We start from the raw sequence: 17,383 nt of genomic DNA, 5'->3' as shown, positions 1-17,383 counted from the left end.
TCCCTAGGGAAGTGAGATTTTTCTAAGACTGTCATGGAATAACAGTGATCTCTAGGAACTAACTTCCCAACCTGACCCACAAGACAGAAACCCTTCTAGTGGTTCTGGTGACCTGTCACACACACAACATGATCCAGAAAGATTGATAATTGCCTACTACTACAGAGTTAATGACTGAACCCTGGGCACTGCACCTTAGCAGCCAGGAAAGATAGTATAACATAAAAGCATGTGAATATGCAATCAAATAATACGTTTGATAGCATCAGCAGATTTTTCAGTCAAGGAATTTTCCACAACAGATCATATGTGCTACATATAAAATTAAAGGAGTTGGAACTAGAATTAAAAAATGCCATTTTATTTGGAGATGTTTCCTCTCCTATAAAGAAGCAGATGAGTACAACTGTTCAGAACTTTGAAACAAACAAACAAAAAAGTGTGAGAGAGTCGGAGTTGGAGTGGTATGGTAAGAAGCAGGGTGCATGGTAAATGGGCTGTCAGCTGTGGTTTAAAATTATTTGCTTTGTGAACAGCCTTTCTGTGTTCCCCAGTTTGCCTTGCGCATATGTTTATTAGATGAATAAAGAAAAGATTTACAAATTTTCTGTTGTGGGTGACTTGCTGCCTTGCTACATGTTGTGGTTATTGTTTAATTACTGTTCTAAGTAATTTTTGTTTCCTTTTCTCTCGGGTTAGAACTGAAACTCACACACTTTGATGGGAATTTTACCATTAATTTCAGTGGCTCCAGGAACAGGCTCTAACTGGCCAGGGTTTCCTCCATGAAATATTCTTTAATTGCAGGTGTTTGCACATTTGAACAAAGACGGGAGAATTACTCCTGCTCCCCGGGAAGGGGCTGGTTTGCCTCATAGGCAGTATAGCACTTGTTATGATAATCACCAGCACAGGGTGTTCACTGGATGGCAGGAAGTTTAGATAAGCTCAGCCTCTTGAAAATGTGCAGGCAGCACATTCCTCTTGCACTGTGAATACAATAGAGGTATCTTAAAAATAACTTTGTGGCATCTGTATGGCATGACCTCCAGCTTTGGCACACAGCATACTCTATTTCAGTGCATAACCCCGGGAATGAAAAAAAGGCAACACGCTGACATAAAGTATGCACTTATTGGAACTCAATGTGAACAATGCTAATGAAGTTCTGGAATAGCCTGTGCTAAGCTTTTCCAGCCTCATTAAGGATCTTTACCTTGTGTCTCAGAGCTCCTTAATGCTGTAATAGGAGCCTGGACATTGAGAGGATGCAGTCAGTTTGGGGCTGCTGGTAGGTGTTAATCATGATGCCATGAAAAGAGTGCAGATATAATACAAAGTAAACGGTGAAGCCAAAAAGTTCCTTAATTGGTTTATCTACTTAACTGGTATGCAAATAATGATTTTTGTTATGATGTAAGCAGTAGGCAACAAATTGGGACTGGTCTCACATTATACACTTACCCAATATGCATATAAATAGAGTTCTCTGTATACGTGTCTGAATTCCTTCAAGCTTTCCCCAAGAGACTTTTCACTCTCTGTTGCTGTAGAATTGCCTTTTCTTTCAAAAGCTGCTGCTGCCACCAAATTACTTCATGTTTATTGGTGCAGGACAAGCTTGTGTGGACAAGGTGTAGCTGGTCACCTCCCATCAGTGTTTGCTTGCAGAGACCAAGATATTTACCTGTGCCCTGATTCTGTCTCCTCCCTCCCCTCATGCAAGTGCATGCTTCCTGTTATATTCTCCTTTTGCAGGCAGGAGAACCCAATAGTTCACAATATTTTATCTTACTAACAGAGCTACCTAGGAGCATGTTACATTCTTGACAGAATCTAGGGGGGAGGTGAGGAAACACCAATAAAACGTATGATTTGGGGTTTGTGTCAGACCCAGTACTGCAACTGGCTGTTGCCTAATTGGACCACAAGTGGAAGAGACAGTGTTAGCATTGTCACTACCTTTTATTTTTGGTCACTTTGGTCTTTCTGCTCTAAGTGGAAACTTTATTGTCTGCTGCCCCACCTCTATGCAGCCTGTGTGCTCCATAATTGTAGGTGTTAATTAGCATTACTGGCACATCCCGTCAGATTTTATATCGGTACTAGGTGGTTAGCGTTAAACTTGTATGTAGTAGGGCTGTGTGAAATTTTGCTGGCAGTTTTGTTTCGACTCATTTCGAGCTTGAAACAGAGAGCTTTGAAACAGCCTCGAAATGAGGCAAATCGAAATGTTTCAACATTTTCTAAATATTTCGAAGCTCAAGATGGGCTTTCCTGCAGGGAAACAGCAACTAAAGTAAGGAGAGGGAGGGGGAAGAGGAGGGAAGTGGGGCCCTGCTTTCTGCCTTGGTGTCAGTTGAGTGAGGGCACACCTTAACACACACACAGTGTCACCCACCCATGTCATGAGTTTTGTTGGTCAGCAGCTAGAGGTCCAGGGCCCCAGACTCCCCCTGCACCTATCTCCTTGACAGATGGCAGGCTTCGTGGCTGCATCAGGGGCTAGCAGGTCTGCAGTTTTGACACCGCTGTGGCTTAACCCATACACGTGACATGAGTTTTTTGCTTTCAGGACTTTGAGGTGCAGTTTCCTTGAAACCCCTGCACCTATCTCCTTGAAACCTGGCAGGCTTCATGCCCTCAGAAGGAGCTACCATTTCTGCAAATTTCATCCAAATCAGGCCAGAAATGACAAAATTATAGGCTGTTTCGAGCTTCCCCATTATAGCCTATGGGTGAAATGTTGAAACAGCAAAACGGTTTTGACAAGACGAAACGGAACAGCAGTTTCAAATCGAAATGAAATGCAGTTCCGTTGAAACGCTGGTTGAAATGGTACGGTGCCGTTTTGCACAGCCCTAGTATGTAGCTTTCTTTGTGATAGGATTCCTCCACATACAATTATAGAATAATAGAAAATTAGGGTTGGACCATTCCCAACTAGATTATTCCAGTCAGGGCTGTGTTGAGCTGGGCCTTAATCTCCAAGGATGGAGATTCCACAACCTCTCTGGGTAACCTGTTTTAGTGCTTCACCATCCTGCTAGTGAGAGAGCTTTCCTAATATCCAACCTAAACTTTCCTTGCTGCAACTGGAGACAATTGCTCCTTGTTCTGTCATCTGCCATCACTGAGAACAGTCTAGCTCCATCTTCTTTGGAATCCCCCTTCAGGTAGTTAAAGGCTGCTATCATATCCCCTCTCAATCTTCTTTTCTGCAAACTAAATACACCCAGTTCCCTCAGCCTCTCCTCAGAAGTCATGTGCCCCAGCCCCTTAACCATTTTTATTGCCCTGCACTGGACTTTCTCTAACTTATCCATCTCCTTTCTGTAGTGGGGGGCCCAAAACTGGACACAGTACTCCAGATGTAGCCTCACCAGTGCAGAATAGAGGGGAATAATTACTTCCCTTGATCTGCTGGCAATGCTCCTACTAATGCAGCCTAGTCTGCTGTTATCCTTCTTGGCAACAAGGGCACACTGACTCATATCCAGCTTACTATCCACTGTAACCTCCAGGTTCTTTTCTGCAGAGCTGCTGCTTATCCAGTTGTTCCCAAGCCTGTACTGGCGCATGGGATTATTTCATCCTGGCTGCAGGACTTTGCACTTCTTCTTGCTGAACCTGAGATTTCTTTTGGTCTAATCCTCCAATTTGCCTAGGTCTAAGGTCCTAGCCTTACCCTCCAGCGTATCTACTACCTCCCCCCAACCTTGGTGTCGTATGCAAACTTAATGAGGGTGCAATCCATTCCATTTTCCAGATGTTTAATGAAGACATTGAACCTAACTGGCCCCAGGACTGACTTGTGGGGCACCCAGCTTGATACTGGCTGCCAACTAGACGTTGAGCCATTGGTCGCTAGCCATTGAGCCTGACAATCCAGCCAGCTTTTTATGCACCTTACAGTCCATTCATCCAACCCATACTTCCTTAGCTTGCTTGCAAGAATGCTGTGAGAGACCATATTATAAGCCTTGCTAAAGTCAAGGTATATCAAGTCCCCACATCCACAGAGCCAGTTTTCTCATCACAGAAGGCAGTTAGGTTGGGTGAGCATGACGTGCCCTTGGTGAATCCATGCTGACTGTTCCTGATCACTTTCTTCTCCAAATACTTAGAAATGGATTCCTTGAGGACCTGCTCCATGATTTTTTCAGGGACTAAGCTGAGGCTGACTGGTCTGTAGTTCCCTGGATCCTCCTTCTTCCCTTTCTTAAAGATGAGTGTATATGTGCCCTTTTCCAATTGTATGGGATCTCTGCTGATTGCCATGAGTTTTCAAAGATAATGGCCAGCACTTCTGCAATTACATCAGCCAACTCCCTCAGCACCCTTGGATGCATTACATCCAGCACCATGGCCTTGTACATGTCCAGCTTTTTTTAAATAGTCCCTAACCTGTTCTTTCACCACTGAGGGCTGCTCACCTGCTCCCCAACTATGCTGCTTTAGTCTGGGAGCTGACCTTACCTGTGAAGACCGAGGTAAAAAAGGCATTGAGCACTTCAGCCTTTTTTGCATCATCTGTCATTAGGTTGCCTCCCCCATTCAGTAAGGGACTCACACTTTCCCTGACCTTCCTCTTCACCCTCTTCATGCTTAATAGCCAGCATGAACCTAGTGAGAGTCAAACAAATCATCTTCCAATAAGTGCCCCTCACCTCATTCTGTATTATCCCCTATCCTTTGTGTGGGTAGTCTATAAATTGTTCCCAAACTCTCTAGGTCAGCAGATCAGTGTCAGTCTACCAGGCAGTGTCACAGACCAACATACGTCCTTACCAGACTTTAAATCAGAAAGTGTATTGGGAACCAGTGTGATCACAAAGCTATAGACCACCAATGGGTCCATAGTTTTGAGAACCACCAGCCTAAAGGCTCTGTCTTTATCAAGTGCCCTTATATCCTGTGAGCGTCTGTTCCTGCTGGCTAAATTTGGCAATCTGAATATAAATTTCCTTGCTCAACTAGTTCTTTTAGCCTCAGCTACATAACATGAGGAGCCTGTAATAATGGCACAGGCATAATATAGTAGAATGTCAGAGAAGTTTGACCTTAAAACACAGTTCATTAGAACATGAAGTAATGCTGAGTAGAGGAAAATTCAAAAATTTCTTGGCTGTATAAAGCAGAGCATTAAATAGAGTGATAAGCTTGTGTCAGGCTTCCCTGACATTTTTTGGTAGTTCAATTGCCTGTGTTCTTTATGAAAAACTGTAGAAAATCAAATATCAATGGGAAAGTAGTGATTTTCAAATGCAATAAAAGCCTCATAAATATTTATTCACTTCCTTACCTTTTTTAATGTATACATATTTTGCAGAGAAAAGCTTAGCTACAACCCTTCTCAAGAAAACTGATACAGATTCATTAACACTTGTGAGTACCTAAACCATTCAGGGAGCAAAATACAATACCTCATAACTTAAATTATTTGGTTGGAGACAACAAACACTGCTTGAAATTCAAATACAAGTAAACTTCTGTTTGGTGCCCAACAGTAGAGGCAGTTTTACACCTGACTTAAATTAGTGCTTGTAGGGAAAATTTTGTGCCAAGGTAAAGAGGAGCAAATTTCTATTAGTTTCACTTCTGCTAGGAATATTTTTGCATTCTTTTTTAATCTTTTTTTTTTTTTTTTTTTGTATATTCTACCTACTAAGACAGGGGTCAGTGATCTATAGCCTGTGAAGTCACTGGATTTGGCCTGTGGAATGGAGGCTTCAGAGGCATTTGGCAGTGGGAGTTTTGCCTGTACCGTGTTGTGCCACAGCTGGGCAGCCAGGCACTTCCCCCCCCCCCTTCCCACTGTGCTGCAGCTGAGCAGTGGAGAGAAGCAGCAGCTACCAGGTCTTAGTGCTGGCCTGCTGTGGACCTGAGCTGGATCATTCTGGTCTGCCGTCGGAAAATAATGCTGATCCTTGCATTAAGAGAGTTTAATGCAGCACAGTTGGGCATGTCTGGGGGCATCAAGGTTGTAGAGAGCATAACTGAACCCACTCTGTGTACATGAAGTAGGATGCAGCCTACAATTAACATGATTAGATAACTATTTTTCAAAGAATACAGTATCTTCTATAGCTTTGAATGCAGGCATAGTATCTTGTAATTCTGTTTCCTTCTTTTCTATTCACTTTGGATCATAATGACAGTAAAATCAACATTTCCCTATTATTAAGAGAGCCTCCATTATTCTCTTAATTCTGAGAGAGGCTGTACTCTTACTGTTCTCCATCTTGCATTGACTTCAGTGGGAGTTACAGGTATTTGGGACCTGTTAGGTTAGAGCCAGATTAATTTATCTTTAGCCCCAAAAAGGATAAGGGATTTAGTCCCTGTGACAGGATCGGTACCCGAGGGCTGTCATGGCACCCCCTAGTGGCTGCCCTGATCCTGTCAGATCCTTGCTTCTGCTTCCCAGGGTCTCCCCTTACTTCCTTACCTGCTGCACTTTGTTGTTGGAAGTAATAGAGGCGGCTGTCCGAGGAGGTTGCTGAGCCTGGGTAGTCTCTCCCACTTTCTCAGTGTTCGTTCCCCCAGGCCTTACATGCCTTAAGGGCTTAATGGCCTCTCTCCACCCCTACATCCATGCCCATGTCGCTCAGGTGTTACTCTGGCCGCAGACTGGTTCTTTTGTAGAGGCCTCAGCCTTCTGGGCTTTAGCCTCCCTTTTCTCTGGCTGCAGACTTCTAGCCTTGGCCCACTGATTTTGAACTTGGTTCTCAGCCTTAGCTCTCCCTGCCCACGTGAAAGCTGCTCTTGGCTCAGCCCAGCCCTCTCTGACATCTCTGGCCCAGGGAAAGGCAGCATGCAAGTCTGCCTCTTTCTGCAGCGTTTAGGCTTTAGCCCCACACAACCCACCGGGTCTCCAACTCTGACAGGTCTGTAGGCTGGATGTCCCTATAGCACCCCTGTGGCCTCCAGTGCACCCCTTACAGCCACATGCAGTCCTCCAGTATGATCTGAAAATAAACATATAATAGCACAACTAAAACACATGCATACTGCCTTCACAAAGTTGGCATCTCAGAAACTATAATGCCTAGGGCTTAACCTGTCTCATCCCAATGGATATCCTGGTCTCCCTGAACACTGCTTCCCTGCAGTCAACTTCCCTGTGGGAGCTCCTGACACGGCAGCCTGCAGGGCCTGACTGCCTGCTCGGGCTCCGGGGCACGGCTTACCTGGGAGTCCCACCTCCTTACAATCACATGCCTTCCCCTTGCCCTGCACAGACAGGCATTTTCACTTTCTTAATTAAGTATGTGCTTCAGCCACTGTGTCCTCTTAAAGTGACAGAAGCCCTCAACTCCTTGGTGTGGGTTCCTTCTGCATGGACCAACTGATTCAGTTCCCCCTTTCCTGGCCCAGTGTTCTCTGACAGTCCTCCCCTGGATGCCATCTGTCAGAGCTTCCTGCCTTCCTGTGAGCTATTTGGCACAGGCTCCAGGTGAGCTGACTAAGTCTTCCTCCCTCTTCTTTGCCTCCAAGTAACAGGTTTCACATCCCCTGTTACAGCACCCCACCCAAAAATTGTGTAGAAACTTTTCTGACTTACAACTTCAAAATGTCTCATAACAGTTCTCAAAGTTTGTCATTCTATCCCCGGGTATCAAAAATTGCACTTACGGAGAACAGGATGGTTCATATACACAGTGTGGTAGAGACCTTTTCATTTATGGTGGTGATTCTCAACCAAGTGCCATGTGATCCTTTTAAGTATTCTGCAGGGTGCAGCTCAATATTAGCACAACTTGATGTGCAAATACCAGCACAGGATTAATAAGATAAACCCAGACATTTAAATTAGGAATCTATAGTGTCAAAAACATTCTGACCCACTGTGAGCTTTCTGAGGTATTTGCCTTTATTTTTCTCATGTCAAAAAACTAGTGAAAACTAAGAGCTGGCATTTTATGATGGGTGCCTTGATTCCAGAAAGTTTGAGAACCACTGGTGTAAGTTTATTGTACTCTGACTTTTCTGACTGTAGTCTGGATATAGTTTAAATATAACTTTTTAAATATAACTTTTTCAGCACCTATCTCTGAAGGGAGGGAACATACCTTTTTATAAGAACTCAGTATTATTTAATGGCGTTCATCCCATAGAGCAGAAAATCACTAAGAAGACTAGAAGAATTTTAAAGTGCTAGGAATGTATTATAGCATCTATATATGCTCAGGTTGTCATAAATGGCAAAGATTTAATTGGGACCTTTAGGCTATATCAGTTATTTAATATTATTTAGATAATATGTGTGCCTTTGTGCACAACTACAATCATTTTTGGTCTCTGATTGGGTCTGAACAATCACAGACTGTAGCATGTGTCTGCAATCTAAAGAGACAACACATCAATAAAAGGTGGAGGAAGAGGATCCAATGTACCACGGGTGGCTACAGCTGGGTTTGAAAACATCACATTTGTTTTTATTTATATTAACTTAGTTTCTTTGGGAGAGGGTCAGAAGCAGTTGGGGAAGTTGAATCGGGAGAGGAAGGGACCGTCAAATAGAAGAGAGTGGATAAAGGGAGAAAGAAACAGGAGAGAGACCATCGCCTTGATGTTCTAGGTTGGTCCTTCTGTACTCGGTTTGGAAAAGGAAAATGTCGGTATTTATTGAAAATAGAACTAACAGCAACAACAATGAAAATGCCTATATTAGATTTCTTATTTTGAATCCCTTTATGCAGTGGTTTTCAACCTGTAGTCTGCAGACTGTCTAAAGGGTCTGTGGAAGATGCCTATGATCAATCAGAAGTTTGTGAATACCCTCACTTACAATTCAAAGGGGTCTGCATTTCCATTTGAAATTTTTTAGGGGTCCACAAATGAGAAAAAGATTGAAAACTGCTGTCCTTATGCATTATATAACTTAAGTACATTGGTGAGTAACTGACATATCAACCTCTGCAAACAGTGTTGGTGGGAATATTTACAATGACTTGGGAGGGAGGGACCCCTCTGATTAGAAGAGGCTTGCTCTTTTATAGCCACGCACTGCCAGTATAACTACCAGCCTAACATCCACATAGTGCATAGAGCTCAGTGTATCCACCTTGAGAATGAAGGCATGAACCAACTTTGACTAGATTTGAGCTGATGTCTCCAGGGAGAGTAAAAATTTAAACCAGATGTTTAGACCACTAAGCCATGACCTCCAGAAGAGTTTGAAAGGTCCATTACTCCTGTGAGTACTTTCTCTTATTTTCTTTTTAAATCAGTATCACTTTTTACAGAAAATGTGTTGGCCAAGCACTCTGCAGCCCCAATACCTTCCCTTTTGCTATACACTGAAAAGCTCTTATTGCCTCAGGGCTTTGTGAAAGGCAGTAGACATTAGCTAGCTATAGGAAAAATACCATTTTTCCCCTTGGTAGTTTTTTATTTCTCCAAGTTGTAGGGGCACATATTGCTAAATATTTCTACAGAGATGTAATATTGGAAGAAAAGTACAACTTTTTTCTATCAACCTTCAGAGCTGTCTGATGTGCACAGCTATCAATAACCTTATCTTAAAGGTAAGAAAATGGGGAAACTAAATGATGTTATGCCAGATTGTGTTTTCCTGGGTCTTCTGGCTCTTATTTTTCTCTCAGTCATTCTATCTGTACACACAGTCCTCTACTTAGAGCGTTTCGAGTTACAACATTTTGCACTTACAATGTTTATAAATTGACACCCTGTTTCAACTTTCTGACATCAGTTTCGACTTTACAATGCTTGATCCGATGCGACGCCATGCCAGTGAACAAGTTTGCTGTGTCGCGCACCTCTCTGGATAACATCTGTCCAAACTTCCTTGCACACTTTTTTTTTAAAGAAAGCAGCCGAGACTCCAGAAAAACCTGCAGCCAAGACTCCTGAGAAAACTCCAGCCAAAAACCCTTCAAAAATTCCAACCAAGAGCCCTTCAAAAAGTCCAGCAAAGTCACCTCAAAGAAGTCCTTCCAAATCAATATGATTGTTATTTACAATATAAATACATTAATGTAGCTATATTACTCATCTATAATTGATCAAGTACAAAATTCTGGGGTATTTTGGTGAAAATAGGGTATTGGGCTTTGGTTCAGGAACCAATCCCCCATTTATAACATTGTTTCTTATGAGAAAATTGGTTCCAAGTTGGAACGTTTCGACTTAAGACACGGTTTTCAGGAACCAATTGTGTCATAAGTCCGAGGACTGCCTGTAATATCAACTTTAAAGTATTTCACCAATAACCTATAGGCAAAGGATGTCAGACTCACCCTGGGCCCCAGGCTGGACGCAAACCACAGGGGCTTCTCTCAGATTGGATATGTGGAGCCAGAAGCACCTGTGCCTAGTCCAGGTCCAGGGCTACTGACACAAGTCCGTAAGTGAGTGGCAGTGGGGGTCCAGGAGCAGGCAGGGGCACGGGTCAAGTATTGAGTATCAGCGTAGGTTGGGGAGTTGGGTGGCAGTGTGGGTTGTGGGGGAGTGGACAACAGTGCAGGTCGGGAGAAGTGGGCGGCAGTGTGGGTTGGGGGTAGAAGACGGCAGTGAGGCAGGCAAGGGCTGGATCTGCACAGCCTTCACTTGTCCCACTGGTGCTGATAGCAATGTTCATCAGGGTCCGGGGACCCTGAATTTTGCAGCAGCAGGGCATGCTTCACTGGTCACGCCCCTCAACTTCTGGTAGCTAGCTGGCTGCTGGTGAGCCAGATGGAACAGTTCTGTGCGCTGGATCCGGTCCTTGGGCTTTATGTTGATGCCCCTGCTGTACGGGTTTGGGGCTTGTTAGAGGTTCTAAAAAAAAAATAAAAAAAATAGAAATTACTCTGGCAGCTGGTACTTGAACTCAGGATTCTCCTACTGCACCACAGAATGAGGCTCCCTCAAGTTTGCTCTTCTGCTGGTTCCATTAGCTAAGAAGGTTCTTAGTTTCTCAGAGTGTGGAATGGAGGGCATGCTCATTCAGATAACTTTATAGCCTGGTATTTGGGCAACTCTCTTTGGGAAGTGGGAGGTATGGGTTTGAATACTTTCAGGCTAAGGAGGACCTAGAACCCCGGTCTTCTACCTTCCAAGCAAGTGTTCTAATTCTTAGTCATAGTGCACAGGATGGATGTTGCTACCACAGCATCAGTGTGCTCAATTCTGAGTTGCTGAAATTGCCTAATGATCAGCCTGAATCAAGCAACTAACCCAGGGTGGACAAAATACAGCCTCTGGGCCAGATCTGGCATGCCAAGAAATTTTTTTCTGACTCTGTCTGGTTCTATCTGCCTGGCCCAGTCACAGGGGGCAGCCCGGCCATGGTACATGTGACCTGTGCTGCTGCCCCTGGGTGTGGGGTGGGATGGAGGCAGCACTTCCATTGGACCCAGCTCTGCTGTCCGGGCACCCTGGCCTATCTGCCCTGCACCCATCACTGTGGGTGCCAGCCTGGCAGGCAGGGTCTCTGTGGAGACTGGCTTGGGACCCTGCAGGAAGGGTGCGCTTGGCCAGGGAGATGGCAGATGGGATGGGGCTGCGGGTAGTTGGGGAGCAGTGTCTGACAGTGGGATGGGTGGGCGGGGCTGGGATCATGGGCACTGACAGTGTAGGGCCAAGGCCTGGGGCAGAGCCACAATCTACTCTCCGCACGTCAAGCACCGATTCCTAAGGCAGGGACGTGCAGGGAGCAGATTGCAGCTGTGCCCCAGCCCTGTATTGTCACTGCCCCGCGAACCTGGTCCCACCTGCCCATCCTGCTCCTAGATGCTGCTCCCTGCCCACCTGTGGCCCCATCTTATCTGTTGGCTGAGTGAGCCTTGCCCACAGGGGTCCTGGCCAATCTCCATGGAGAACCTGCCTGCCCACTCCATTCAGTGCCCCCAGTGGTGGGTGCAGGCTGGACAGACTGGCACTAGATAAGATCAGTTGCCTCCCATAACCTCCTGCCCTGCAGCATAGGCCCGGGTCTGCACCCCCCCGCCGCGCTGGGCTGGGTCAGCATTCCACCCCTCCCCTGTGGCCTGCAACAGATCACCAAAACTCTTTAAGTGGCCCTCTGGCCCAAATAATTGCCCATCCCTGTATTAACCTGTGGAGCAGTGGGGAGGGAGTTCATATCCCCTGCATTTTGAGCTGGCCAAGAGGTACTTCATTACAGTGCCTGGGTGCTCTGAATCACTTTTCAGAGGTGTCTTAAGTGCCTCTGTTGACTTCATAGGGATCCTAAGTACCTCAGTCTGTAGCTTGGGCTCACCCTTCTGGTGCAAGGTACCCATTTTTAAGCATTGCATTGTGTAAGCAGAGGCACCTGCAAGACTGATCTCTATCTGGCTTTAACTTTCCTGATCTCCATTACTCCATCTGCAGGCATAGTATGAGACTTTATTACATGAAAAATGTTAAATACTGACATTGAGAATAGTCATGTAGGAGATTCGATCTGGCCTTAAGCCCTGACTCCACAAAAAATGTTGTCTCTATTGCATAGTTTAGCTTAGGTGGCTGGCATTCAGAATAGAGTGGCAGGTATATCAGCATTCTACAGCAAAGCCTCAACTCTGCTGGGTGTCCTCACTGTGTCTTGCATATCCCCTTGTTCTTTATGCTGAGATGCTGTAGGATCCTTTCTCAGTCAGTTGTAGAACATGGGTTTTTCTCTCTGGAGGAATTGTGCGAAGGGTGTAGGAGAGGGTTGTCCATGAGCGTTCTGATGTTCCAGGTCCTGAAAATGATTGTGCATCTTCATTGGTATTTTCAACCACAGTAAGGGTGATCCCATTGAGCGTGGTTATCCATTCAGGAAGAAATACAAAATACTGTATTAGTATGCTTAGGGCACCTTTTCTAGCCCCCATCTCATGTGGGGTGAGCAGAGCAGATCCTGAAGAGGGTTGCTCAGTCACAGTTATGGCTGCTGACTCACTGCTGTCTCATCCAAGTGGTAGACGACCTTGTAACTGCTGTCTTCATGCCAGCTTATGATGAGCAGCTTCCAGTCCTCATTATTCTTCTTGGTGATTTCAGCACCAGAGTTGGAAGGGACTCTAACCGTTGAAATGGAACCATTAGCAAGGAAGGAGTAGAAAAGTTCAACTCAAATAGCATCCTCCTCTTGACCAAATGTGCAGAAAGTGGACTCACCATCACCAATATCCTGTTCCACCAGAAAAACAGGCCAAAGACATGGCAACACACACAATCTAAGTATCGGCACCTGATTGACTATGTGATTGTCTGTGCCTGGGATTGCAAAGTTGTCCGCATCACCTGAGCTATGCTAGGAACTGACGGTTGCTGGTCTGATCACTGACTCAGCTGGTTTATATCTCTCAACCTGGCTGCCAAATGATGGCTGCAGCAGAAGCAATGCTGATGGAAGATCAACATTGAAGGACCCAAGCAAGCAAGACCTCTTCCACCAGTGCCTCAATGAAAAACTGGTGAATTCCAGTCAACAACAGTGGGAGAATGTCAACAGCATGTGTGGTTCCCTCAAGGCCACCGTCATTAGGGCCTGTGAAGAGACACTTGGATTCTCTACCAGGAAACATCAAGACTGGTTTAGTGAGAGTGAATGGGAGATCCAAAAGTTGATCAATCATAGGCGCAAGGCCTTTTTGCTTGGCAAAACAATGCCAACTCCAAGCAAAAGAAATTGAATCTCCAGTAAGCCAAGACAGAGGTCCAAAGGAGGACCTGCGATATGAAGAACAAATAGCAGGAAGACAGGGCTAAGGAGATTCAACATCTTGGTTACATCCACGATATGCAGTTTCTTCAGTGCTACCAAAGTCATCTACTGTCCAAGCACTCAGATACAAACCTCCTCAAGACCTAAGGATAGAGGAGACTTGATCAAGGAAAAGGGAGCCACCCTCGTAGGCAGGAACATTTTGAAGATCTTCTCATCGAGACTCTGCTGTTGATGAGAGTGTTCTCAATTCCATCCTGCAACACCCAGTCAGAGATGATCTCAGAGTCCATCCAACCCTTGACGAGGTGAGGAAAGCCATGAAGCAGAGAACAACAAGGCATCTAGAGTGGATGGAATCCCCGTGCAAATCTTCAAACTGGGTGAGAGGAGCTCACATCATAGCTTCATGCCCTCATCTTAAGTATTTGGAATGATGAGGAAAACCTAGATGACTGCAGGGATGCCATGATTGTGACAGTCTTCAAGAAGGGAGACAAGTCCAATTGTTGAAACTACAGGGGGATCGCTTTGCTGTCCACCATAAAAAAGATCATTGTTAGAACCCTCCTGAACTGTCTCCTTCCACTTACTGAAGAGGTCCTCCGGGAATATCAGCATGGGTTAAGGCATCAAGAGGCACAAATGACATGATCTTCATAGCTCACCAGCTGCAGGAGAAGTGCCAGGAACAACATAAGCCTCTCTAGATGTCTTTTACCTCACAAAAACTTTCAGCTCTCTCAGCTGAGAAGTGTCGTGGAGGATTCTTCTGAAGTATGGATGCCCTCCAAAATTTGTCATCATGCTCTACCTGCTTCATGACCATATGCGAGCGGTAGTTCTCAGTAATGGATCTATTGCAGATCCTTTTGAGGTTAAAATGGGGGTTAAGCAAGGCTGCATCAACACTTTTCTCAATATTCCTTGCCGCGATACTACATCTGATTACCAACAAACTTCCAGCCAGAGTGGAGCTAAACTATCGAATGGACGGTAAGCTGTTTAACCTCAGCTGAGTCCAAGCCAAAACCAAGACCACACTGACCTCAATCATTGAGCTTCAGTATGCTGAGGATGCTGTAGTGTGAGCCCACTCAGAAGCAGACCTTGGGGCCATTGTTGATGTCTCTGCTGATGCATACAAAAAATAAGACTAATGCTTAACAGTCAGAAGACTAAGGTTCTCTACCAACAAGCTCCTAATTACAAGTCCCCAGCTTCAGTAATCCAGATCCACAGTGAGACTGGAGAACGTTGAGTGTTTCTTGTACCTCGGAAGCCATCTTTTGCAGAAGGCTGACATAGAAGAAATCCAGCATTGCCTCAAATGTGCAAGGCCTTTGGATGCCTGAAGAAACAGCTGTTTGAAGATCACAATGTCAGATCCGAAACCAAGGTCATGGTTTATCAAGCAATCATGATCCCCACCTCGCTGTATGGAGCTGAAACATGGATAATGTACAGGAGACGCATAAAGTTGTTGGAGAGGTGCATGACTGCTGCCTGTGGAAGATCCTCTGAATCCAGTGGGAAGAGAGATGCACCAATGTTAATGTCCTCCTGAAAGCAACCACCACTAGTATTGAGGGCAATGGTCATCCAGCATCAACTTCGTTGAGCGGCCATGTCATCTGGATTTCTGACTCCAGACTCTCGAAGCAAGTTTTAAGTTTTATTCTCCTAGCTTAGCCAAGGTGTACACTCAAGAGGAGGGCAGAGAAAGAACTTTAGGGACATCCTTAAAGCCAACTTAAAAAAATACAACTTCAATGTCAACTCGTGGATACTATCACCCAGGACTGCTCCAAATGAAGGAAGACTGCTGCAGGGATCTCAGTACTTTAAAACTTCACAACAACAACAAAAGGTAGTAAGGCGGGAGTGGCAGAAACTGCATGTTGCAGACCAAATCAAAAGTCCAGCACCACCCACCCCACACAGAAACACATGTCTGAGCTTCATTAGAGTCTGTCAATCCTGGATAGGCTTCATCAGCAATCTTTGGACGCACAAATAAGACAATCATGGAAGAAAATCATCCTCAGCTGCGAGGGATTGCCAAAGAAGATAGCAGAACTGTCAGCACTTCAGGTGCAATTCCAAGTTCCTGTGTGTGATAAAGCCCAACTTAAATATTAACTGGTACTCCCTACTGTCCAAGAAGCATTGGCTTAAAACTTAAATAAGCCCATGTGTTTGGATTTGGATAAAACCAGGTAAAGGAATGTGGGCTAAAGCTGCAGCATAGACCAGGGGTGTCAAACATATGGCCTGGTCTGTGGAGCCCTGCCACCTGGCTCCAGGTGCTGCCCCTGGATCTGATCAGATCCAGAGGGGGCACAGCATGTGCCCTTGGCGTGGGGCTGGTCTGTGGGCTGGTTCTGGCCCACAGACCCTCCCCCCACTTGCTTCTCCAACCCCAGGATACCTGATTCAGCTGTTGCTCCAGCTGGTCTGGGACCTGTGCTGCCTGTGGCACCTGTGAGCACCACATGCAGCATAGGCCCCAGACTGGCTGGAGCAGGTGCCGTGTGTGGCATGTGTCCCAGAGCGTGTGGCACAGTATGATTGGGGTGGCCATTACATGCAACATGGCTGCCATTCCCACCTGACTGCACTGCATGCGGTGCCTGTTACAGCCAATATGGGATCTATGCTGCATGCAGTGCAGGTCTAAGATTGGCTGGAGTAGCTGCCAGATCAGGTATGCTGAGAAAGGGAGAGGAGGAAAGTGAAGGGAAAGGGGCCCGTGGGCCATAGTGGGCTCATGAACTGGCCCTGCACCACTCATTTAGCCTGTATAGGGTAGACATACCCTTAGGCTATGGGTTATTGTTAGGCAATAGAGGAGTATTGTTCCTGTTCCCTGAAATATTTGGAGTTTTTCCATAAATAATTCAGAAAAATAAGAAACAGACCTGGTGCAGTGGGTGTGGTTATAGAGTGTAACTGAGACCCTCAGTGTAACTTCTTGGTAAGAGCCTATGCAAGTGTTGTGTGTGTTCATTTGCAGTGTTTTTTACTAGATCACTGTTAATCAAACCCAACTCAGTTTTCACGGGAACACTTTCAAGCACTTTTCAGCCAAGTTTTTTCTGTACTAAAAGTGTGATTCTGATACCTCACACAGAATGAATGGCTCCTTACTCTGTAAGTAATCCCATTGATATTAGAAGTTTGTGGAGGAAGTTGTTACTCATCCTTAGTAAGGGCATCAGCACTGTACGTGAAGTTTTTTTTTTACTACCATTTCTTTTGATTTTCTTTCCTTTCAGATTTGGGATATATTTCTCATACATACTTATACTTCCACCTATTTCTTATACTTTGATATACTTCTCATACAAGTTTTGTTCAAACTTTCAAAGTGTTCATAGTCCTTTTTTAGTGGTCTGAGCATGGCAAACTTTATGTCCTCAAATTTTAGGAAGTTATGAGTGAATGAAAACAAGTGCTAAGAATAGAAACATAAGCAGCCTTAGTTATAGGATTTAGCTCTGCTCCCTCGGATAGAGAAATGCATGAATATGACTTAACCCAATGCATCAGATTTATTTTTCCAAATTAGCCATGGCCTTTATGACATCACAGGAAGCAGAGGCTTTGAGCAGGACATGCCTAATGATTAAAATAGATTTTAATAATTTAATTTAGGTTATGTAATATTCAATTTATATAAAAAAACTCCTCAAAGTTCATTTAAACTATATGTTG

This window comes from Alligator sinensis, unplaced genomic scaffold, assembly GCF_000455745.1.
Source record: "Alligator sinensis unplaced genomic scaffold, ASM45574v1 scaffold65_3, whole genome shotgun sequence".
In the NCBI taxonomy this organism is placed as follows: Eukaryota; Metazoa; Chordata; order Crocodylia; family Alligatoridae; genus Alligator; species Alligator sinensis.
The sequence above is the reverse complement of the archived record's forward strand: the minus strand, read 5'-3'. Positions refer to the sequence as shown.